At 48.0% G+C, this 25,278-nt stretch overlaps 2 long non-coding RNA genes across 2 annotated transcripts; one reads left to right on the top strand and one right to left on the bottom strand.

The window, feature by feature from the left end:
• Window positions 1–6,446: 6,446 nt before the first annotated feature.
• On the top strand, window positions 6,447–24,121 carry LOC147349515 (uncharacterized). The gene is made up of 2 exons (XR_015149908.1): window positions 6,447–6,626; window positions 23,793–24,121. It is a non-coding gene; the product is annotated as an uncharacterized LOC147349515 (long non-coding RNA).
• On the bottom strand, window positions 23,962–25,250 carry LOC147349514 (uncharacterized). Its single transcript, XR_015149907.1, has 2 exons — window positions 25,112–25,250; window positions 23,962–24,767 (listed from the first exon to the last, which is right to left on the bottom strand). It is a non-coding gene; the product is annotated as an uncharacterized LOC147349514 (long non-coding RNA).
• Window positions 25,251–25,278: the final 28 nt, after the last annotated feature.

The following is a 25,278-nucleotide window of genomic DNA, read 5'->3' as shown; positions in this document are numbered from 1 at the left end:
CAGGCTGCAGTTTTGCGGAGCTAGGACACCTAGGTGGATGGAGCCCTGCTCTCTGGAGCAGTCACTCTAGTCAGACTTAATGTGAATGAACCAGCAGATTCGTCATGTAAAGAGGGAAAATTAAGGGCGTGGCTGCCACAGATGGGGTGTCTGAGGGAATGAATGAGTGAGGCTTCTGGGAAGGGCAGCCCAGGGTAGTGGACAGCCAATGCAAAGCCCTCAGGTGGCGGGACCAGTGGGCCGGAGGAGAGGAGCACTGTGTGTGGCTGGAGAGCTGAGGGGAATGGGGTGGGGCTGGGTCTTGTCGGGCAAGGGAACCCCAGCCAAGTCCAGCAGGTCACCTTTTCTGGACCTGCTGCTGCTGCTGCTGCTAAGTCGCTTCAGTCGTGTCCGACTCTGTGCGACCCCATAGACGGCAGCCCACCAGGCCCCGCCGTCCCTGGGATTCTCCAGGCAAGAACACTGGAGTGGGTTGCCATTTCCTCCTCCAATGCATGAAAGTGAAAAGTGAAAGTGAAGTTGCTCAGTCATGTCCGACTCTTAGCAACCTAGGTTTTTTCAAATTATTTGGGCTGATTTCAAGAGTTTTAAATCATCTACGTCCACAAACACAAATAAACATTCATTTTCATCCCATCTTTGGAAGTAAACACTGACAAAACCCCGAGATACGGGTATTCGTTCTGCATCCACAGACTCTACTATCTGTTCATTGGAGCACAATGATCATGATGCCGTGTTACACACGCATAGCGAGTAGACAGGGAAGAGGAGGGGAGAAAAATGAAAGACCCCATTACAGGTACACATATATGGATGAAACACCCAGAAATGCAAGATAGACTTAGCTCTAGATCTGCTGGCTTATAGGGATGCTGCTGAAAGAGTACATGGACCGCTAAAGGTGTGAGTGATGAGAACTATGGGATTCTGTTTGAGTAAAGATGGCTTCCCTGGTGGCTCAGACAGTAAAGAATCTGCCTGCAATGCAGGAGACCCAGGTTTGATCCCTGGGTTGGGAAGATACCCTGGGGAAGGAAATGCCTGAAAAATCCAGTATTCTTGCCTGAAAAATCCCATGCACAGAGGAACCTGATGGGCTACAGTCCAAAGGGTAGCAAAGAATTGGACATGACTGAGCAGACACACACACACAAGGATGATTCCATCTACTAACCCCTCCATGTGTGTGTACATTCCAGTCTGAGTGTGTAGAAGCCAGTGGGGTACCAACCACCTGCCAATTATCTCCAGAGGATGGGAGGGAGCAGGGGCTTACACTGCTTCCTCTGGATGTGGGGTAAGGGAGGATGGGCAGCAGGGGACTTGTGGGTGCTGACAGACTCTAGGATGTTCAGGGGAGCAGGCGGCCCCAGTGACTGCGACACTGGCTCTGTTTCCCTATGTGTTCTCCTAGCCTGCCAGGGGAGCATACTATCATACCTGACAGTGTGAAATACATGTCACAGCACCATGTAAAATTTGAAGGCACTGAAGCACTGCATTGTTCAAGCCAGGGGTTCTTCCAGGCCCATGGAAGAATGTGAAATCCAGTCTAATCTGGTGAAATGCAGCTCAATTCCCCTCCCCTCCCCTCCCCCCCTGCCCAAATCACAAATCTCAGTCTTCTGGACCATCTTTCTTGTACTATTGAATAAAAAAACCTTCATAACAGGTCAAAGCTGACTGCAGTAAAGTTATGTGCATTTATGTGCACTTAGTCAGTCGTGTCTGACTCTTTGCGACTCCATGGACTGTAGCCTACCAGGTTCCTCTGTCCATAGGATTTCTCAGGCAAGAATACTGGAGTAGGTTGCTGTTTCCTACTCTAGGGGATCTTCCCGACCCAGGGATAGAACTCAGATTTCCTGCACTGCAGGCAGATTCTTTACCTTCTGAGCCACCTGTCCTTCAGGCCTTGCTCAGTGCCTCCTTCCCTGGGGCCAACATAGAATAGGAGCCCCTGCCCTGAGGCTCTGCCCCTCCTGCTGCTGTTGTGCTTTCATTAGCTGGCACCTTATTCGGGTGACCCTGCTGGATGTCTGCCCCTGATGTTCTGATTTGCCATCACTGGCTCCTGAGCTCCAAGAGGTCCCAGGAGCATGCAGCAGGGCTAAGATGTCCTTGCTAGGGAAGGATGGCATGCACCTGGCTTTACTAAAACACCAGGGTAGGTTTGCAGAGAACAAAGAATCATGACATACTTGCACCAACAACTTCCTAGCTGATCATAATGGTGTTTTGTTTGCCTTTCAGCCAGTGTTCTAAAAATTAAACCTGTGACATGTTACAAATTGTTGTTGTTGCTGTTTTTAATGGCATAAAACATATAGAAAGTAAGAAATTTTCTAGAAAAGTCCCGTCCAAAACCAGCTCATCTTTCTGATGAGGAAACCAAGGCCCAGAGAGGTTAAGTGGCTTCCCTGTGGCCACACAGCAGAACTAGGATTTGCACTGAGGCCTCCCTGGCTCCAGGCTCTTTTCTAGCATTCTAGGCTGCTCTAGAGCTGAAGGTCAAGTGTGCCAGCGAGGCCCTACTGCTCAGGGTCACGTGAGCCTTTTCCAGACACTTACCTGCATTCAAAAGAGGAAATGTGTCTCAGGACACAGAAGGGCTGATGTGGGGAAAAGTATGACTTTTCTTAGCAGCTGAAAATCTCCTGGGGAGGGAATTTTGAAAGGGGCCAGGGGAGAGGGGCTGTGGTTCCAGGGAGGTGGGGGTCATCTGAGCTGCTTTCTAGGGATGGGGGTTCTGGTGAAGGGCTTGGTTTGTGGCTTGATCTGCTGTGTGCACTGAAGCACAGGCCAAAGGGTAAGGGGAGGTCAGAGGTCACAGGGCTGCCACTGCGTCCCCAGCCTTCCCCTTGAACTGCTCCAAAAATGGTGACATAAAAAGGGTTTTGGTGGGGTGCTCTGAGTTAAACGGAAGTTTCTTTCATGCAAGACTTATCAGAACCTTTAACATGGCGGTGTGCACTGTGAATCTCTAACAAGGGACGCCTTGCTCCCTCTGGTTTGGGGGCTGCTCTCTCCAGGCTGTTCTTGATGTTAGGCTTCACAGGGTCCTCTTGGGGGTCATGAAGCAATAGGACATCTTGGTTGCCTACAGCCCCTCCCAACCCATCAGAGATTTTGACTCAACCTTGTGATGGCTTTCCTTCATTCTCAGGCCAACTCAACAAAGCAACCAAATGTTTCCCCACCGGCCCGGCCAGACTCCTCCTGGAATGTACAGGGGTGCCTTGTTTGGAATGCCTTCCAAGGGTCTCTTGTTTGGCATCCCCTTTACACTGGGGTGGGGGTTGGCCTGCCAGAGTCATACCTCCCCTTGAGTATTTGCCCAAAGCAAGGGCGGCAGGCTGGTTGGACAACACAGCAGTCGTGGTGGGCTCGCCAGGTCTCAGCCCCTGCTCAGCCCAGGGGTGCCCCTCAGCCCAGCCTGGACCCAACATCAGCCCTGGGGGCCTGTGAGTTATCGGGCAATGTCAGACTTGCTCGCCCCTCCCGTACTCCCCCTCCAACTTCCTCAAACACAGACCCTGCAGCCCAACCAACTCCCTTTGGCTCCTGTCACCCTGGCAGCTTCTTTCCGGGGCCCTTTCTCTGATACTTTGGGGAGGGGGAGTGGCAGGCGCAAGGAGGGGCAATGTCCTTTGAGCAAGTGACTCCGAGCCCATTCCCTGCTCTCTCCCGCCCCCAGGGTTGGATGGCATCACTGACTCAATGGACATGAATTTGGGCAAACTCTGGGAAGCCTGGCGTGCTGCAGTCCATGGTGCTGCCAAGTCAGACACTACTTAGAGACTGAATAACAGCTCCCCCACCCAGGCCTCTCAGAGTGAAAGAACCAGGCCTGTGACCTTTCTGTGTCTGGGCTAAACGTGAGGGCTACCGAACAGTGAGGAGTCCAAGTGAACCAGAAACTAGGACCTGCAGGCAAGTGGGCTACCTGACAGGCCCCAGAGAGGGGCTGGACCCCCCATCCCTGGGAACACCTGTTGTCATGTAGGTGAAGGGTGACTGGACTGTCCACAGGCTGGGGGCCCCTGTGGCACCTTCTCCCAAACTCAAGGGCTCTCTGCCACATCACCCAGGCCCTTCTCCCATGGGTGGCTGCCTGGGGAACTCTGCTCAGGTTTGAACACGGGGTATGGAGCCTGTTCCTGGGCCTGGGGATCCCCAGAGCTCCATATTCACACAAAAGGGAACTCCCCTGCCCCGTTCAGATGCTAGAGAATCAGGTACCACAGCGCCTGGGGAAAGACAGGGCCCAGATTGAGTCTCCCCTGGCTCAGCTCTGCTCTGAGAATCTTCCTCAGCCTCAAAGGGGACCACAGCACCTGCTCCCTGGGGTAGTGGCAGGGATTAAAGGGGTCGTGTAGTCTCCTGGACCCTTGTATTCAAAGTGTGCCCTGAGCACGGGGCTGTAGACCGTAAGGGCTGCCACGAGGGCCACGCCAGTGCAGCTATTTGAAGGAGTCAATGGATGTCTGTTACAGTTAATAATTTTTTAAAACCTTAAGGCTTGAATTTTGTATCTCTTTTTAAAATTTCATCACTTAATAGTTCATTTGTATTGCATTCTATGAAAGTATCAGTCTATAATGGGTTGAAGATGTAACAATTGGCTATTCACAACAGTCAGATTTCAGGTTTTGTCCCACAGATGATGGGGCAACCGTGGAGAGATGGGTCATGGTAGGAGTCTGTTACCTCTATGGCCTTCATGACAGAGGAGTGGGGAGCTGGGCCCCTCCTTGCTTGGGGATGGGGATGGTTTGGATTTACATATGGAATTCTGCTGGAGGAAGAAATGGCAACCAATGGCAACCCACTCCAGTATTCTTGCCTGGAGAATCCCGTGGACAGAGGAGCCTGGCAAGCTACAGTCCATGGGGTCGCAAAGAGTCGAACACAACTGAGCAACTGAAGACACACGTACTTGGAATTCTGTAAGTGAATTCCAAATGCAGGCTATGCGGGTATGCATGACACCCTAGGTTCTAGCAATGCCCTCTGAGAAGTAGGGGAGGCAGAAACCCGTGGGGCACTGGATCTGGTCATAGTGCCAAAGGTCTGCCACTGCTGCTCAAGGTGAGGGGCGGCAGGATTGCAGGAGGTGAGACTGGTGGCAGTGACCCCAGCCTGCATGGTGACCTCGAGAAGGAGGCTCAGACAATCCTGGGGGCGGCTTTAAAGGAGTCCCTTCTCAGCCTGGCTTTGTAATGTGCTTTGCCCTCACTCACAATTCATCCTCCATGCGTGCAGCTGGGACAACCCCAGGTCAGGACACCCGGGTTTACCCTCACTGCCCCTGAGGCCTACTTTAAAGGTATTAGCACAGTTTTTGGTTCCCTTTTGTCTGGAGTGTTCTCTCAGCTCTCTGAATAGCTGAATCCTTCTGAAACTGAAGGCATGAGTATAAATGCCAGCTATTTAGACACTATCTATAAATTAGATGGCCACCTACCCAGCCCTATCTTTCTCTCTCCTACCCCTGTTTACTTCCTACCACATTCTGTTGTACTTCATCTCTTCCACTGAAATATCAGCTTCACAAAATCTAAGTCTTTGTCTATTCACAAGTCCTCACACTGTGTCTGGCATGGACTAAGCTTCCATGAACATTTGAATGAATTAAAGAAATAAAATCCTATGTTGTGACATTCGGAGAAGGCAATGCCACCCCACTCCAATACTCTTGCCTGGAAAATCCCATGGACTGGGGAGCCTGGTGGGCTGCCGTCTATGGGGTTGCACAGAGTCGGACACGACTGAAGCGACTTAGCAGCAGCAGCAGTTGTGATATTAAAAAGCAAGTATTAGCATATTTTTTAAAAAATCATGAAAACATGGTTTTGATTTCAATATCAGAGATACAGCTAATACAACAGATAAGCATAGACCCACAGTCCTGCTGTTACAGGTGTTTTGAATTTCCATATGTGCTTCGTATATTTTTATTCTCTTTAAAAAGAGGGAAGGAGGGGATGAGAGAGCACACTACAGATACAGCTAACCACCCCCACACTAAAGAAATATGTGTATTTATGTGGAATTTTCCTGTGTTCTAGAATTTCAATAAAGAGTACGCTTTCAGGGTTTGCTTTTTTATTCAGTGCATCCATGCTGAGATAACTGGCTTGGTTATTCAAGTGCTCTAGAGTGTTCCATTGTGTGAATAAACAGAAGCTGATCCTTACCCTCCTAGATGGACTGTTTGGTTCTTTCTGATTTTCCACAGCACGCAATGCTGACGCGAGCATTGTGTACCTTCCCTTGAGTACATGGACTACAGTTTTTCAAGGTTGACTCTAAGATATAATCACTGGGCCAGACTATTATTTAGTTGTGTTTAAGACCTTGGCCGTGGACTCTAAATGTCCTCTGCATCTTTCAGCTAAATAAATGTAGACGGAGACAAAAGTACAGACAAGGAGTTACACACAGAAACATTTTCTATTTCCCGTGTGAACACTTGAGGCTTTTTCAGGAAGAGAGACCGTTCTGCCAGGCAGCTGAGGATGGAGCTCCAGGGGCTCCAAAGTCCACCGAGTTTGGGTCATCGCCCAGGACTGCATGCCGGCCATCTCTGTCTGTCTAAGACCATAGGAAGAGCCTTAGAGGTGAGAAGAGCTGGCCAGACAAGGACTAAAGGCCAAATTTGCCTTTGGCAATGGAAGGTCCAGACAAGATGACCCCAGGGAGGTTGTGCATGCTGTACCTTGTGTTTGTGTTTTTCCCTTTGGGACCCCTGGTGTGTTTCAGTGAACACCAGGCAGAAGAATGTGGGTTTGGGTTAGGAAATAGGGACCTGGCCCTGAGCTAGTGATGTCAAAGGAGGGCCAAGTGTGTAAAAAAATAGAATGGGCACAGTCCACTATCTGCCTGTGTGATTTTGGGGGTGTTTCCTAGCACCGCTTTAAAGAGTGGCTTCCTTAAAAGCCAGAGGTGTTGTTGTTCATTCTTCTGTCAGCAAGTGTACTTCTCAGTTCCAGACCCAAGGGTTGTAAATAGGGCAAACGATGACATTAAGACTTTTCACCTTAAGCGGCTTTTCTAGGAGTTTGGCACTGTCTGCTCAGAAATGAGGAGTGGGGCTGAGATCTTTGCTCTTGGACTTGTCACCGATGGCATGTCTCCTACAGCGAAGGTTGGGAGCGTGTCTATATTAGTTAGGTGCTTTTCAATCTTGAACAAAAGATGAGCACTTCCCCCTCCTCCCCTCTTGCCAAATTCCCTGAGTCTAGACCCCATCTATCACCATTTGGGACTTCCCTGCTCCCATTCCCTCTCCAGCATGAGGCACAGGTCAAGAAGAGATATCATGTTCAAGAACAACAAAAGCCTGTTCCTTTTCAGAGTTTATCAGTGAGAACAGAGTGGACGCTTGGTTTGGGGAGAAGGGGTCACGTGGTCCCAGGTTGCACATGAGTCTCATTCCTGCCAAATGCTGTGGTGGGTTTTTGGATATTGATTTTGCACAAGACATGGGTGCTCACTGTCCCTGCAAAGAACACTGACTCATACACGCATAAAAGCAGAGAGATGCCCCCGCAGAGCCCCCAAAGGACGGGTCTTTCCTATTTCTGAGACAAGTGAATTTTAACTCTTTATTTAGAAGAGAAAGCCTTTCATTTGTTTCATCTGAATCTTCAGGCTCATGGGATGTGAGAGACTGATCCATACCTGCCCACCCAGTTTGCAGCTGGGAGCCTGAAGCCTGGGGAGCCCCAAGATGACCCCTCTGCTTCCAGCCCAGGGGAAAGGCCTTTCCTGGCTCAAGTCCCAGGCCCTGGAGCCCGCCTGCATGTGGGTGCTATTGAGGGCTCGTGGGAAAGGGGTGTCCTCGCTGCCCACACAGGGCAGGCCCCTGTTTGTGCACTGTGGCACCTCTGCTGCCTCCCCCACTCCCTTCCCTCAGTGGGCATCCACAGGGAAAACAGAGATTTCCCCCTCCCTGAGCCTCTGAGATGAGATGTCCAGAGGCCCCCAGAATGGCCCAGGCTGGGTTCCTGGCTGGATCTCACCACCCTCTGAATGGTAAGGGTTAAGTGCTGGCCTGTCCAGGTCCCCTGAGTTCAAAGAATCATTTAAGGCCCTGGGTGCTCAGGCCCCCAGTCCAGTCGCCTGGGAAAAGCACAGGTAGGGTTCAAGTCAGCACACCTCTTTGCAAGGCACTGGACGGGGCCCAGGGGCAGGCGCATCACAACCTCTTTCCATCAGTCTGCTTTGAGTCTCAGGAGCCCCCTGGCCCTCCCGGGGCCCTCTGAGGCATCTCTGATCTTCACTGAGGGTTCCCCAAAGTCCTCACAGTTATCCCGCAGACATGTGATGAGGAACGAAGGTGAACTTTGAGGCAAGACCCCAAGAGCTAAGGGGGTGACATTACAGTGGAGGAATGGAATGTGAGACCCACACTGTCTGCACGGCTCACACTCCTAGTAGCCTCCTCGAGAGCCGTGGGGGATATTTGCATGGTGGGGGCAGCTGGGAGGGGTGGGCGTTAGATATACTGGCATGAAGGGTGAGGAGCAGTCCTGACACAGGAGCTCTAGTCTCGGATGCCCACCTCCACCCCCCAGGCACTCTGAAAGAGGGCAGCGGGAGACCAGCATCCCCTCCTCACAGGCCCTCTGCCCGCCCACTCACCTTCTGTGACCCTGAAGTGGAGCTCTTGAGTGAACCCCTCTTGAAGGAGCTGCTCATCTTCCTCACGGAGCCCATGAGCCTGCTTCTTGTGTCCTGGGATGGGTGGAGGCACAGTCCCTGTGGGGGCCCCCGAAGGGCTGGTCAAAGGGTTCCAGAGTCTGGTCAGCCCAGGAGGAGCAGGTGCGGATTCCAGCTGCCCTCTTTCCAGACTCCTGCCTTGGAGCTCCGGGGCGCTTCTATAACATCTGTAATCAGGCTTAATCCCTCCATCCCCCTAAGGTTTAGAGGGAGCAGATTTAGCAAATGGCGATTGAAAGTAAATCCACTTTGAGAAAGTGGTGGCTGCAAAGGGTGGTCACACGGGAGGGATTTGGGTGTGCAGAGCGGAAAGGCTCAGATGGGGGCAGACAGCCCACAGCTGCAGGGTGGGCCACCCCCACCAAGGGCAGCACCCAGATTCCCCAGTCTGGAAGTAAGACCAGCACCAAGGCCTGGCCCCTTGGGTCACAGCTCCTTCCCCCAGCTCCAGGCACGCTCTCTCTCCGCTGTTAACATGCCGTCATGGCCTGTTACAATGCCGTCATGGCCTGTTACAGACATCCTTGTTGATGGTCTATCCAGTCTGGGTTGGGGCTCAGAGTGTTCTGTGAGTGCCTCTCTGTCATGGCTATTTCAGGAGTGCCGGTCTGGCCCCCCACAAAAGGGCTCAGTTTCTTAAGGGAGATGGGTTGTAAGTTCTGGGCCAGAGCTCCAGGTGGGCACGTGGTGGGTGTTCCCCATGGGGTGCTCTGTGTCAGCATCATCACCCATCCAGCTCTCTCTTCTGTGGGCACAGGTGTCATCACTCCCTGCAAACGTGGATAGTCTGTCCTCTTGAACCCAAAGACTGAGCCTCAGAGGACAGTGACGTATTCCCAAGGTCATAGGTGAATTTTTTAAGGACAGACAGGCTTTAGCTCAATAAATAAATGGTAGCTGCTGGAGCCTGCACAGCACTCTAAGCTGGACTCTCTGCTTTGGCATTTCCTTTTCCTATTAACCTCAACATGTGTGTGTTAGTCGCTCAGTCATGTCCCATTCTTTGCTACCCCATGGACTATAGCCTGCCAGGCTCCTCTGTCCATTGGATTTTCCAGACAAGACTACTGAAATGGGTAGCTATTCCCTTCTCCGGGGATCTTCCTGACCCATGGATCAAACCCATGTATCCTGCATTGCAGGCGGATTCTTTATCATCTGAGCCACCAGGGAAGCCCTAACCTTGTTAACCTTTAGTGAATTGTGAACTGCTGCAATCACTGCTGAAATCTGAGACTCACTCATCCTGACCCCTCTCTGGCTTCCCCTTGAGAAGGAATCCTGGAGCAGGACCACCCCAAATACCAGAGGATAGAAGGGAGACAAGGAGGGGGGCTGCAGGAAAAAAGGGGATGGGTAGGGAGAATGAGGAACAGGCCAGTGTGTTGAGTCAGACTCCTGGTGTATCACACACTCCTTCTTGCCCCAGGAGGCTGCTTGACCTCGGAGACAGGACCTCTTCCTCTTAGGGGGCTTAGGAACTTGGAGAGGCCCAACTCTGGCATCTCTTCAATACACTCCCCACTCTCTCAGTGTGGACAAGGCTCCCAGGAAAGGGATGGTCTAAGCCGTACAGGAATGTGGGAGAAGGCTCCAGGCCAAGGGAGCAGTCGGGAAGAGGGGGTGAAGGGGGGAAGGGGGGTGTATGTGGGGGGATGTCTGGAAAGAGGAAGAGCCAGGAAGCATAGGTGGCTGGAAGTGGGGTCAATGTGCAGTGGGGATCGTGGAGGCCCTGGAAGCCTCCTAAGGAGCTATAGGGTTCGCTGAACCATATGGCCTGATTTGCAGTTGAAAGGGACCCCTGTGGTCCCTGGGAGGGCTAGCTGGGGGGGCCAGGGCAGAAGGGGAGCCCAGTCATTTAGAAGGCAGGAGTAGGGTGGTGAGTGGTGGTCTGACCCTGAAGATACAGTGACAGCAGAGCTGAGGGGCTGTGTGAAGGACCAGGCCTGGGGATGACAGGGCGGGAGTGGGGACGGAGTAGAGAAAAGTCAATGTGTAGCAGGCTCAGGACCACAGCTATTGGAAGGCTGGAGTTGCCCTGGGTGACACAGAGAAGCCTGTGGGTGAAATGGTTTTGGAGAGACAATCCAGGACTTGGTGTTGCTAAGCCCTAGCCCTTTTTTTTTTTTCTTCAGCTGTGCCTTGCATCATGTGGGATCTTAGTTCTCTGACCAGGGATCAAATCCAGACCCCCTGCACTGGAAGCACAGAGTCTTAACCACTGGACCTACCAGGGAAGTCCCCCAATAGCATTTTCAGTCCTAATTCTCCCTAGTCTTGCAGAAGCATTGGGTGCCACATCCCCATATTGCCCAAGAGTTCTGCCTCGTGTGTGCGTGCTAAGTCGCTCAGTCGTGTCCAACTCTTTGCAACCCTATGAACTGCAGCCCACCAGACTCCTCTGTCCATGGGATTCTCCAGGCAAGACTACTGGAGTAGGTTGCCATTTACTTCTCCAGGGGATCGTCCCAACCCAGGGATCAAACCCACATCCCTTATGTCTCCTGCATTGGCAGGTGGGTTCTTTACCACTAGCACCACATGGGAAGCCCCAGTGAGAAAAAATCCCCATCAAATTGCTAAAGAAATAACAAAACACCCATCAATAAACCTAGCAACAAGTTTGTAAGTTCAGTGTGAGGAAATGATAGAATTTTACTGAAGAACATGAAAGGAGATTTTGACAAAATGTATATTCTCATTCATTGCTGCAGTACTTTTTGGAAGTCAAACTAGCTATACTATTCAAATAAATAAATAAAATACATTTAATATATTATTTTAAAAGTACACTTACTTGTTGACTAGTAACTCCTCTATGGGCTCTCTCTCACAGAAATTGAAGCTCTATGTAATGTAAAGATATATATATATATATATACATATATATATATATATCTTTTTTTTTTTTTTTGCAGCTTCATTGTGACTCTTAGCTAAGAGTAATCGGTTTCCATTCAAGGGAGGAGCAAGGGTATGATTCTGGTAACACCAGCATCTATGTATCTTTTCTATATGTATATGTATGGGCTTCCCTGGTGGCTCAGACAGTAAAGAATCTGCCTGCAATGCAGGAGACCCTGGTTCAATCCCTGCATCGGGAAGATCTCCTGGAGGAGGGCTTGGCAACCCACTCCAGTATTCTTGCCTGGAGAACTCCATGAACAGAGGAGCCTGGAGGGCTACAGTCTATGGGGTCGCAAAGAGTCAGACACGACTGAGCAAATAACACTTTCTTATATATGTATACATACACATATGTATACATATGTATATATCTGTATACATATTAAATACACATTTATGTGTATATAAGGGGCTTCCCTGGTGGCTCAGAGGTTAAAGCATCTGCCTGCAATGCGGGAGACCTGGGTTTGATCCCTGAGTCGGGGAGATCCCTTGGGGAACAAAATGGCAACCTACTCCAGTATTCTTGCCTGGAGAATCACATGGAATGAGGAGCCTGGTAGGCTATGGTCCACAGGGTCCCAAACAGTTGGACATGACTGAGCTACTTCACTTTCACTTTCATGTGTATATAAATATATATATATATATATATATATATGTATTTAAAGATGTTAACTACAGCATTTTTGGTAGTAGCAAAAAAACTGGAAACAAAATCAGTGTCATTCAAAGGAGAAATAAGTAAATCATGGTACAATATGCATACCATCATTAAAACAACCTTTGTATGGGCTTTTCTGGTTGTTGTCATGGCAACTGTCAACCCTCTTGGACTGGTGGGTGTGTCCTTTAGAGAATGTGTCACAGTGAGCCTATGATGAGGCTCAAGCTCTACTGCAGGTTGCCAACTTGGACCTAGTTGGTTCCAACCAGCTTTTATTTTTGTTTTTTGGGGTTTTTTTGCAGCTTCATTCTGACTCTTAGCTAAGAGTAATTAGTTTCAATTTGAGGGAGGGGCAGGGGTATGATTCTGGTAACACCAGCATCTGTGTATCTTTCCTATTAAGTAATTTTTGCAGAGAGAAGCCCTCTAGCCTCTGACTTGGGTGGATGAGCTTGACCCCTAAGGTTCCCTGAGCCATGGGAGGAGAGGTCCCGAGTACTTCACATCCCCTGTGTCCTGGGTCCAGAATGGATCTCGTACCCTGGGCTGTGCCTGGGGTTCCCACATCCATGGGGCTCATGGATTCAACCTCTCCAGACAGCAACTTCACCTCCTGCTGAAACCATGCAACCCAAATTGGTCTCTTAACTGAGATCACACACCTGGCCTCAAGACTTAATGGAACTCAGGTCCTTGATGTCTCTGGAGGATTGAGTGACAGACACAGTGATAGGTAATAAGTGCATTTATTTAGAGAGAAACACACTCCTCATAAAGAGTGTGGGCCATCTCTGAAGAGAACAGCCCTTGGTTACTGGGTTGTCAGTTTTTATAGGAGTGGTTAATTTCACAGGCTAATGAGTGGGAGGACTATGCCAGCTATTTGGGGGAGGGGTGGGGATTTCCAGAAATTGGTCCACTGCCCATTTTTTTACCTTAATGGTTGGCCTTGGGAATGTCACAGCATCTGTGTGTGTGTCATTTAGCTAATGTGTTACAGTGAGCATATACTGAGGCTTAAGGTCTAGTAGAGTTGACCCATTTGCCATCTTTGACTTTGTTGTTGCTGTTCAGTCTCTCAGGACACGTCCAACTCTTTGCGACCCCATGGACTATAGCACACCACGTTTCCCTGTCTTTCACTATCTCCTGGAGTTTGCTCAAACTCATATCCATTGAGTTGGTGATGTTTGTTTCTAATCAGTTTATGTTGTGCCCTTGGGCTCTGTCATTATTTTAAAGGTTGTACCCTCTCCCCCTTCCCTCCTGGTTTTACTACCAGGAGAGGGACGGGAAGTCACTTGAGGGGTGAAGGAGACAACCTGGAGATTCAGTTGCTTCTTAGGCTGACTTGCAGCTGCTGCTGATTTCATATTTTCCCAAAGGATCTCAGATGCCCCCCAATACTGACATTCCTGGGGTCACTGGGGGAAAATCAGCCTGTGTGCTTCCCACTGAAGGCAGCTAGGTTTTAGCTTCCCCAGCCTTGCTGAATCAAGGTCAGCAGTCAGCCCAGCTGTTTTCCTGCTTCCCAAATGTCCTGGGCATTTCTCAAGGGCTGTCCAATATTCTGCTGAGCTCTTTGTCACTTAGGGATAATGCCTTTGTCATCCATTTACTGTCATTTTAGCTGAGTTTGGGGAGGGAACAGAGGTTAATGCAACTTTCAATTCAGTATGTTTAACCAGAGGTCCATATTAGATTAAAAGAGATTAGGGAAGTGGGGAATTGGAAAAGAGAAAGTCAGAAGAAAAACACTGCATTTAAAGGATACTCGAGTTTTTTATAATAATGAATGCTGAAGAGACGCCACCAATGTAAACATGTGTGTCTGTGTGTATGTGTAAAAAATGATAATGCTTATTATCTCAGATTCTTGAGATTTCAGGTGCTATTTATTTTCTTTTTCAAAGATTTTTGGAGGGGAAAAAATTTTACATAGGCAAAGAAATTTGTTTGGTACAGAAAGCCAATGGCTGCTTCTATGAATATTCAAAATCCATTTCTTGGCCATCTACCTTCAAGACACATTTGTCCACATGGACGCAAATGCCTGAGTAAGATTCTCGGAGCAGTTCTCTCAGGGTTACTTGAAATGCTGCCTTCCGGGTTTGAAGTCTTAAAACTTCCTGCTGAATAAAACATAAGTCCCAACTTTTAGGTTTTGAATATTTTTTAAGTCAGCAGTGTGTTCCTTGGCTTGTCAGGACTCAGAAAGTCTTCACTGGCTTGGGGCCAGTGAGGGAAAATGTCTCCTCATGGCAGCGCCCAAAGGATGGTCAAGGCTGCAAGTTTGGCAAGGCAGCTCTTCCCAGGTGGGAGCAGCTTGAGAATGGCCGGGAAACCTGCTGCTAACACAGAGCCTAGGAGAGCCCATGTCCTTACATGTGCCGGGAGATACCTGTGCTTTCCAAAATCTCCAGACCCCAAAGAGTGGAAAGAATTAACTTCCCTCTAAGCCCAAATGTTATTACTCCTGCCCCATTCACCAGGCTTAAGCATCCTGCATTGGGGTGCATCCTAAATCGGGATTAAAGGCAAAAGTGCAGGGCCAGGCAAAGCTGAGACCCTAAACGTAAGCCCGGATGATCACCTGTATTGAGAGTGCAGCCCAGGACAGCGGGGTGACTTTTGTCCTCCCTGTGGCCCATCTGGTCACCCTCCTGTCCATGTGTCACAGGGAAGACAGGTGGCCCTGCCCTCTGCCAAAGCCTGCCTACTTCTCGACAGAAGACCTGGCAGCTGTGAGCCTTTGGGAATGTTTATTTCCCACAGCATGAAAAGCCCCAGCAGTTCCCAGTCCCTTGTAAATGGCAGAATGCTCCACCATGTAGGGCCTGAGTTATGGCTGCTGTGATGGAGTTTTTAGGGTGACGAGTGGGGACCACAATCACCTATAAACACAGCCTCCTTCACTCTGCCATTTTCAACATCTATTTGTTGAGCATCTGAAATCTGCAAAGGGTTGAGCACATTTGCCATTTGCTGGTTATGAATAGAAAGCAGAGGGGAAGAACAAGGTGAATTTAAAAGTGTCCCCAAAGCCAATGACAGTATAGTGTGCACAGGGCTGACGTTTATGAACAAGACAGGGAAGGACCAGCCAAGGGATCTGGGGGAACCCCTGGGAGCAGCAGAGGTGAAGCTGCAGACAGAACTCTGCGTTGGGGTCCTAGTCCTCTGTTGGGCCCATGGGGTTACTGTGATGTATCTTTCTGTTGAGAAGGGGATGCTGCCCAAGGGGCCATTGGTGCAGAACTAACAGATGAGGCCCCTGGATGGCCTCAATTACAGGCCAGGGGAGGGGGGCAGGGCAGGGCAGGGTAGGGGATGGCCCAACGTGTCAAAAGATCATCCAGGAACTAGAATAATTTGCTATGGCCGAGTTTAGGGTTGTGGGAAAAGGCTGAGCAGCCTGGAGAGACATCCAGAGTTCAAGGTCTGTATGAATTCCTTAACTGACAAATTCAAAGACGATCGTCGGACTTATTTCTGGGAGGTGGAGTCGCTGGTAGAACTTTCTCTTTTGTATCCTGATATACTTCAGCCACCTCATGCGAAGCGTTGACTCATTGGAAAAGACCCTGATGCTGGGAGGGATGGGGCAAGAGGAGAAGGGGATGACAGAGGATGAGATGACTGGATGGCATCACCAACTCGATGGACATGAGTTTAGGTAAACTCTGGGAGTTGGTGATGGACAGGGAGGCCTGGCATGCTGCCATTCATGGGGTCGCAAAGAGTCGGACATGACTGAGCAACTGAACTGAACTGAACTGATACTTCTACATGGGCTCAGCAGTAAAGAATCTGCTTGCAGTGCAGGAGACTCGGGTTCGATCGCTGGGTTGGGATGATACCCCGGAAGAGGGCATGGCATCCCACTTCAGTTTTCTTGCCTGGAGAATCCCTTGGACAGAGGAGCCTGGTGGGCTACAGTCCATGGGTCCCAAAGAGTTGGACACAACTGAAGCGACTTAGCACACATGCATGCATGCTTCTAAATGTTTACAATAAATGTGTGTTTTTTTAAAGTAAAAACAACTCATAAACATGATAAACGATCAAACATCAAGGAAGGATTTAAATTGGAAAGGACCCCTTCCCCGAGGCACCCACTATGTCCATCTGGGAGTGAACCCTTCGGGGAATGTTTGCCGCTTATGCAAGCTTCTTGTTTGTAGAGCTGCCTGGACGGAATTAAGAGCTCCCAGGTGAAGCCAGCTTTCTTCACTTATCCAGATTGTTCTGACATCTTCACCCTGTCAATCAACATAATTGTGCAATTCTCTTTAATTACATGTGCAATGATATTGTTGCAATTTTCACACTTTGGTGGCCATTTTCATTGTGTTCTTTGAAAGAATCTTTAAACTACAGCACTATTGCACTCATCTCACACACTAGCAAAGTAATGCTCAAAATTCTCCAAGCTACAACACCACCTGGCTACATGAACCGCGAACTTCCAGCTGTTCAAGCTGGATTTAGAAAAGCCAGAAGACCCTGAGATCAAATTGCCGACATCTGCTGGATCATCGAAAAAGCAAGAGAGTTCCAGAAAAACATCTATTTCTGCTTTATTGAATATGCCAAAGCCTTTGACTGTGTGGATCACAACAAACTGTAGAAAATTCTTAAATAGATGGGATTACCAGACCACCTGACCTGCCTCGTGAGAAATCTGTATGCAGGTCAAGAAGCAACAGTTAGAACTGGACATGGAACAACAGACTGGTTCCAAATCAGGAAAGGAGTACATCAAGGCTGTATATTGTCACCCTGCTTATTTAACTTAGATGAAGAGTACATCATATGAAATGCTGGGCTGGATGAAGCACAAGCTGGAATCAAGATTGCCAGGAGAAATCTCAATAACCTCAGATATGCAGATGACACCACCCTTATGGCAGAAAGTGAAGAGCAACTAAAAAGCCTCTTGATGAAAGTGAAAGAGGAGAGTGAAAAAATTGGCTTCAAACTCAACATTCAGAAAACGAAGATCATGGCATCTGGTCCCATCACTTCATGGGAAATAGATGGGGAAACAGTGGAAACAGTGTCAGACTTTATTATTTTGGGCTCCAAAATCACTGCAGATGGTGACTGCAGCCATGAAATTAAAAGATGTTTGCTCCTTGGAAGAAAAGCTATGACCAAACTAGATAGCATATTAAAAAGCAGAGACATTACTTTGCCAACAAAGGTTTGTCTAGTCAAAGCTATGGTTTTTCCAGTAGTCATGTATGGATGTGAGAGTTGGACTATAAAGAAAGCTGAGCACTGAAGAATCGATGCTTTTAAACTATGGTGCTGGAGAAAACTCTTGAGAGTCTTTTGGACTGCAAGGAGATTCATTGTCAATCCTAAAGGAAATCAATCCTGAATATTCATTGAAAGGACTGATGCTGAAGCTGGAGCTCCAATACTTTGCCCATCTGATGGGAAGAACTGACTCAATGGAAAAGACCCTGATGCTGGGAAAGATTAAAGGTGGGAGAAGGGGATGACAGAGGATGAGTTGGTTGGATGGCATCACTGACTTGATGGACAAGAGTATGAGTAAGCTCCAGGAGTTGGTGATGGACAGGGAAGTCTGGTGTGCTGCAGTCCATGGGGTCGCAAAGAGTTGGACACGACTGAGCAACTAAACTGAACTTAACTTCGAAAAAGTTTACCAGTTCACAGGGACCAACATATTCTTGTCTAAAGAGATAAGTTGTTGCTGCTGCTGTGTTGTTTTAGTCGCTAAGTCATGTCCAACTCTTTGGGATCCCATGGACTGTAGTCCACCAGGCGCCTCTGTCCATGGCATTTCCCAGGCAAGAATACTGGAGTGGGTTGACATTTCCTTCTCCAGAGGATCTTCCTGATGAGATCTGCTAATTTCTTTCTCAGGAGCGTGTAGTCTTGCTCCCTCTGGTGTCTGCTTGTAGTACTGCACGTTCTCTGGAGCAGTGTCAAGCTGCTGAGCTTTCTCTGTGGCCCTGGGGATCTGAGCTCTCTTAGTTCCATCACTGCTCTGAGTCAGCAACGACAGAAACCAGTCTCTTGGGCAGCCCCCTGAAAAGTTGAAACACTGGACGTATGTTCTGCTCTCTTCCTCTCAAAGGAGAAGCTGGGAGTTGCACTTTCTCCTGATAGCAAGTTGTGCCTGCTTGGGGAAAGGGTTGATGTGGTTTAAATGAAATGGATTTCTCTTCCTTGTTTCAATGCAGCTCTTCTTAGCTTTCAGCTTCCTAGGATGTTATGACTTCCTAACTGGCTTATGGAGTTCTCTGAAACACTTTTTTGAACTATTTATTGTTGTTAATCTCTGTATTTGTGTCTTCCTATTACATCATCTTGCTGTCACTTCCTGGTTTGGCACCTGTTTACACAAATAAAGTTTTATTGGAACATAGTCATGTTTCTTTATTTGCACATCATCTAAGACAGCTTCCATGCTGCAGTGGCAGAGTTGAGTAGTCGTGACAGACACTCTATGGCCATGAAGCCTGATGTATTTACTGATAGGTCTTTTACAGGAGAAGTTAGCTGATCTCTGTGCTATATAACAGAGATTAATCGTCTTTTAGGGCTTCCCTGGTGGCTCAGATGGTAAAGAGTCTGCCTGCAGTGTGGGAGACTCGGGTTTGATCTCTGGTTGGGAAGATCCCCTGGAAAAGGAAATGGCAACCCACTCCAGTATTCTTGCCTGGGAAATCTCATGGACAGAGGAGCCTGACAGGCTTATAGTCCATGGGGTCGCAAAGAGTCGGACACAACTGAGCGACTTCACTTTCACTTTCTAATCATCTTTTAAACTTTATACAAATATATGACAAAAGAACTGCCATATAAGAAAGTCTAGCCAAAAATGTAGAAAAACAAATACTATATAATTATGTCAGGAAGTTAATTTTTTTAATGTTATGTTACATTTCTGGGTTTACAGTGTTTGGGGCATTTTTCAGCACTTTAAAATTTCTGATTTGTTGTGATTTATTTTCTCATTCTAAATATTCACTTTTATACCTAACTTGGTTTTTGCAACATCTAATTCTTACAGGAGTCTCACAAGTCTATAATCTTCAGACCTCACAGAATCCAGATCCACCCTGTCTAAATGGCTCTTAAGACCTAAGAGTATGCAGTTACATTTTAGAGAATAATAACTATATTGCATCAGGGAAAATTGTGTATTTCAACTGATCTTGCTTGCAAGGACTTGAGTGTCTTATTACTGCACTAATGACAGCACCTGAGAGATTTAAAGTTGGTGAAATGTGAAAGTAGCTATTCAAGTGACAATGAATGACAATAAAGCCATAGTGTAGCTGCTCAGACCCAAGCAAAAAGTCCTCAGAACTATTACAACTGCTCTTTATTTCTTGAGAACTCTGTCCCCTCTGCTACTGACAAAATGACCAACCTTTGGGTTTGTAAAACATTTTTAATAACAGAGATATATTTTATGCTATAAGAGTGCACACAGTCATAAAAAACTTAAAAGCAGTTACACACAAATAATACTCCATTTTATTCTGTTTTCCACTGTGGCTGCACCATATTATTTACCAGTTCTGTACAAAAGTTCCCATTTCTCCACATTTATATGAAAATGGGGGAACTCTGGATATCGTCCATATCAAAGATTTGTAGTCAATTTGGTAGGCTTTCATAACAGAATTATGGTTATATTAAAAAGGCAAAGGGCTTAGGTTTTAGGAATATATCCTTATGGTTCAGTTTAGTTCAGTTCAGTTGCTCAGTCATGTCCGACTCTTTGTGACCCCATGAATTGCAGTACGCCAGGCCTCCTGTCCAACACCAACTCCCAGAGCCCACCCAAACTCATGTCCATTGAGTCGGTGATGCCATCCAACCATCTCATCTTCTGTTGTCCCCTTCTCCTCCTGTCCTCAATCTTTCCCAGCATCAGGGTCTTTTCCAATGAGTCAACTCTTTGCATCAGATGGCCAAAGTATTGGAGTTTTAGCTTCAACATCAGACCCTCCAATGAACAACAGGACTGATCTCCTTTAGGATGGACTGGTTGGATCTCCTTGCAGTCCAAGGGACTCTCAAGAGTCTTCTCCAACACCACAGTTCAAAAGCATCAATTCTTCGGCACGCTGCTTTCTTTATAATCCAACTCTCCCATCCACACATGACCACTGGAAAAACCATAGTCTTGACTAGATGGACCTTTGTTGGCAAAGTAATGTCTCTGCTTTTTAATATACTGTCTAGGTTGGTCATAACTTTCCTTCCAAGGAGTAAGCGTCTTTTAACTTCATGGCTGCAATCACCATCTGCAGTGATTTTGGAGCCCAAAAAAATAAAGTCAGTCACTCTTTCTACCGTTTCCTCTTCTGTTTGCCATGAGGTGATGGGACAAGATGCCATGATCTTAGTTTTCTGAATGTTGAATTTTAAGCAAACTTTTTCACTCTCCTCTTTCACTTTCATCAAGAGGCTCTTTAGTTCCTCTTCACTTTCTGCCATAAGGGTGGTGTCATCTGCATATCTGAGGTTACTGATATTTCTCCTGGCAATCTTGATTCCAGCTGTGCTTCCTCTAGCCCAGAGTTTCTCATGATGTACTCTTCATCTAAGTTAAATAAGCAGGGTGACAATATACAGCCTTGATGTACTCCTTTTCCTATTTGGAACCAGTCTGTTGTTCCATGTCCAGTTCTAACTGTTGTTTCCTGACCTGCATACAGGTTTTTCAAGAGGCAGGTCAGGTGGTCCGGTATTCCCATCTCTTTCAGAATTTTCCACAGTTTATTGTGATCCACACAGTCAAAGGCTTTGGCATAGTCAATAAAGCACAAATAGATGTTTTTCTGGAACTCTCTTGCTTTTTCAATGATCCAGCGGATGTTGGCAATTTGATCTCTGGTTCCTCTGCCTTTTCTAAAACCAGCTTGAACATCAGGAAGTTCATGGTTCACGTATTGCTGAAGCCTGGCTTGGAGAGTTTTGAGCATTACTTTACTAGCATGTGAGATGAGTGCAATTGTGCGGTAGTTTGAGCATTCCTTGGCATTGCCTTTCTTTGGGATTGGAATGAAAACTGACCTTTTCCAGTCCTGTGGCCACTGGTGAGTTTTCCAAATTTGCTGGCATATTGAGTGCAACACTTTAACAGCATTATCTTTTAGGATTTGAAATAGCTTAACTGGAATTCTATCACCTCCACTGGCTTTGTTCGTAGTGATGCTTCCTAAGGCCCACTTGACTTCACATTCCAGGATGTCTGGCTCTAGGTGAGTGATCATACCATTGTGATTATCTTGGTCATGAAGATCTTTTTTGTACAGTTCTGTGTATTCTTGCCACCTCTTCTTATTATCTTCTGCTTCTGTCAGGTCCATACCATTTCTGTCCTTTATTGAGCCCGTCTTTGCATGAAATGTTCCCTTGGTATCTCTAATTTTTTTGAAGAGATCTCTAGTCTTCCCCATTTTATGGTTTTCCTCTATTTCTTTGCATTGATCACTAAAGAAGGCTTTCTTATCTCTCCTTGCTATTCTTTAGAACTCTGCATTCAAATGGGTATATCTTTCCTTTTCTCCTTTGCTTTTCACTTGTCTTCTTTTCACAGCTATTTGTAAGGCTTCCTCAGGCAGCCATTTTGCTTTTCTGCATTTCTGTTTCCTGGGGACGGTTTCGATCCCTTATGGTAGACTGCTGCAGTAACAGCCCCCAATAAATTACTTCCCCTGTTTCTCCTTCCTTGTATATCTCTCTTCCTCTCCCGTGTTGATTCTGGGCAGGGCTACACAAGACCTGTTTTGCCAAATGGGACTTTAGCAAACATGACACAAACAGCAGGCTTGGAAAGTAACTTCCCATTGAGGTTTGCCTTCTCTTGCCGCTGGAAACTCATGGAACGCTGCAACCATGACAACAAGCCCGAGCTAGCCTAACTGGAGGAGCCACGTGGACAATGGAGGCACCTAGGTGCCAGCTGTCAGACGCATAAAGCCATCACAGACTGTGTGGCCACAACCAATACACCAGCTAACTACTTTTAATATGAGAGAACCAGGCAGCATCAACAGAACAGTCCAGTTGGTCCCAGCCAAAACTGTCAAGCTACAGCATCTTAATCTAATAGAGTAGTGCTGGTTCAAGCAACCAGATTGCAGCGATAAATCAGATAATCCTGAAACGTATATAGATGAAATTACTGATGTTTAGGGATTTGCTTCCCAATAAGCTGGAGGGTATGGAAGCCCCAGTGGTTTAGAGGTAAAGAACCCGCCTATCAATGCAGGGCTCGAATCCTGGGTGGGGAAGATCCCCTAGAAGAGGAAATGGCAACCCACTCCAGTATTCTTGTCTGGAGAATCCCATGGGCAGAAGAGCCTGGCAGGCTACCATCCATGGAGTGGTAAAGAGTCAGACATGACTGAGTGACTGAACACACATGCACAAGTTGGGGGTGGGGGGTTGAGTGGAAGCAAAGATGAAATAAGATGGGTTCTATGATGGTCACTGTTGAAGCTGGTGAGGGGGTACACGACGGCTTATTATTTCTTCACTGTTCTCTCTACAATTGGTTATCTTTGAAATGGAAAGTTTCCATAATAAAAAGTCACAGGAGGACTTCCCCCATGCTCCAGTGGTTGGGAATCCTCCTTCCAGTGAAAGGGATACAGGTTCAATTTTTGTTCTGGGAAGATCCCACATGCCGAGGGGCAACTAAGCCCATGTGCCTCAACTACCGAGCCTGCGTGCCCTAGAACCTGGGCTCCACAACAAGAGAAGCCAACGCAATGAGAAGCCCAAGCACTGTAACAAGAGAGCAGCCCCCACTCACTAGAGAAAGTGTGTGCAACAATGAGGAGGACCCAGTGCAGCCAAGAAAACCCAAGAAACAAACAAATCAACCCCCAAAAAATGGAAAACAAGGAAGGGGAGGGAAGTGAAGGAGGGAAGGAGAAAGAGAGGGAGGAAGGTAGATTTCTCTCTTGTCCATTAACATATAATGCAATTGAGACCAGAGAAGGACAGCTATTTCTGCAACATAACACAGACAGCTCACAGCCAAATTCATCACTGAACATCCTGACTCCTCGGCCAGGCTCTTTCCATTCTCCCCATAGAGTCAGAGGCAGGAAAGTTCCATAGAAGAAGCAGTACAGGTAGGCATATTTTCTCCTTTTACTTGAGAAAAAAAGCCTTGTGGCAGGTCCAAAACATTAGTCACACTGAGATCTTTAATGACAAAGGATCCTCATTTATGGTGTATGTTGTTTATCTAGTGTTTGAGGAAGAAATATGTCCTGCTGTTGTGTGTAACATTACATATAAGGCAGGCTGGGAATACCTCCCTCCATGCCCCATTGTACCGTCTGGCACCAAAAATCTTTTCTGTTTTCAAAGATGTATAGTAACCATTGCAGGGGCAACCCACACTGTATCACACTCTCAGGACAGCAACACCAACAAGTTTTCAAATCCAAATACTAACATCGTCTCTTTCCCACAGGTACAAAATGAGCAAAGCCTTCCTTAATCATCACATGGGAAAACGAAGCACTGCAATTATGTGTCTCTCGCCCCAGGACATGTTGGGCATTTAATCAGACGTTGCTACGTGGAGCCCAGCAGTAAACAGACATGAAAGGAGGGTTACTTCATGAAAAAAAAAAAAAAAAGCCGTTTCCAAGTTTTATTAACCAGTGTCTGTTCCCCTGAGAATTTCAGAGCCTCAGAACTCAGCAGGAGTTGATGGGAAGGAAGATCCTCAACGGTGATAACCTGCCCTGATAACCTGCCCGTGACCAAAGCTTCAAATAAAAACAAAACTAAACTGAATCCAAATCTGTTTCCTAACTGAGTGGGCAGGGCCCACCCTGGCTTTTCTTGAGTGCTGTTTACCAAGACAGCCGCAGGGCTCCACAGATGATTTGTCTGAAGGTGGTGCAGTGGTAAAGAACCTGCCTTGACAATGCAGCAGACAGAGGTTCCATCCCTGGGTCTGGAAGATGCCCTGGAAAAGGAAATAGCAACCCACTCCAGGATTCTTGCTTGGAGAATCCCATGGACAGAGGAGCCTGGCGGGCTAAAGTCCTTGGGGTCAAAAAGAGTCTGACATGACTGAGGACGCCAGGCAAAGTCTTTCAAACCTGGAGCCCTGTGAGGGCAGGGGTGGTGGGGGTGGGGTGGGGGGTGGAGTGGGGGTGGATGGACTCTGGCAGCCTCTGACTCGGGCAGGCCTCCTGCTTCCTATATGAGAAGCTCATCTTGCTGGGGTTCACAGACACCAGCCTCCCTGACAGGCCAGCGCTCAGCCTGGTCACTGACAGATGCAAATTGTGGATCCCGGGAAACAGGGCAGGAAGCAGCATTCTGGCGACAGGGTTTGGAACGGTTCTGGGTTAAGGTGACCCACTGGTCAGGTGAACAAGGAGTAGGGCTTTCCAGGATCAGGCTTAAATCCAGGAGGAATCCAAGGCCTAGGCTGGAGAGAATTCAGAATGAGTGTACTAGGAGGTGGTAGAGCTGCGATGCCCACTGGAGAAGTCTCAGGGCAGTACAGGAGGCAGTGAGGCCCAGGGTGGGAGATTGCCGCGGAGAGACCCCAGGGCTGATGCCTGGGAGGCCAGGTCACCTCCATGGTCCCATAGCTGGTCCCCGCCGCAGGGCAGGGACCTGGATCGGATCTGCAACGGGACTTTCGGGATGCTGGGCTAGGGTGCGGCTAGACAGCGCTCAGCCGGGCTACAGGCGGGAGCACCGCCTGTAGTAGAGGCGAGAAGGCCGCTTGGGGGTTTCCTCACAGAGCAGACCCAGGGCCCCGCACACCTGGGCAGAAGGGCCGGAGTCTGGGGGCGTCAGACAGATGCTCACAGGGGCGTGCTCCAGGGCTGGGCTCCAGCCTGCGCAGTCCGGGGGATGACACTAGGGGGCAGCGAGGGGTAGCGGGAACCACGTCCTGGAGGGAAGACCCTCCGACCTGCCAGATGAAGTGC

This window comes from Bos grunniens, chromosome 21 (assembly GCF_055505025.1).
Source record: "Bos grunniens cultivar Pamir isolate PY7600 chromosome 21, Bosgru_T2T1.0, whole genome shotgun sequence".
NCBI classification, from domain to species: Eukaryota; Metazoa; Chordata; class Mammalia; order Artiodactyla; family Bovidae; genus Bos; species Bos grunniens.
Note: the sequence above shows the minus strand (reverse complement) of the source record. Positions and strands in the feature narration are given on the sequence as shown.